Source organism: Apaloderma vittatum, unplaced genomic scaffold, assembly GCF_000703405.1.
Source record: "Apaloderma vittatum isolate BGI_N311 unplaced genomic scaffold, ASM70340v1 scaffold23497, whole genome shotgun sequence".
Taxonomy (NCBI): Eukaryota; Metazoa; Chordata; class Aves; order Trogoniformes; family Trogonidae; genus Apaloderma; species Apaloderma vittatum.
Window position 1 is genome coordinate 9,879 of NW_009724852.1, and position 220 is coordinate 10,098.

Sequence of the window (220 nt, forward strand, 5' to 3'; positions counted from 1 at the left end):
CTCTCCCCCTGGAAATCAGGGATGTTGGAGAGGGCCCCGATGGCGTGCTTGAAACGAAAAATATTTATCTGGAGACGTGGTATTGCTGCAGGCGTCCGTTTTGCTCCGCTGCGGAGGCAAGACAGATCTTAGACGCTGCCCTGCCTTAGCCTGGGTGTAGCTTAAGTTAAATCCTGACCCTCAGGCAGAGCTTAGAGCCTGCCGAAGTCGGTGAGGAGGA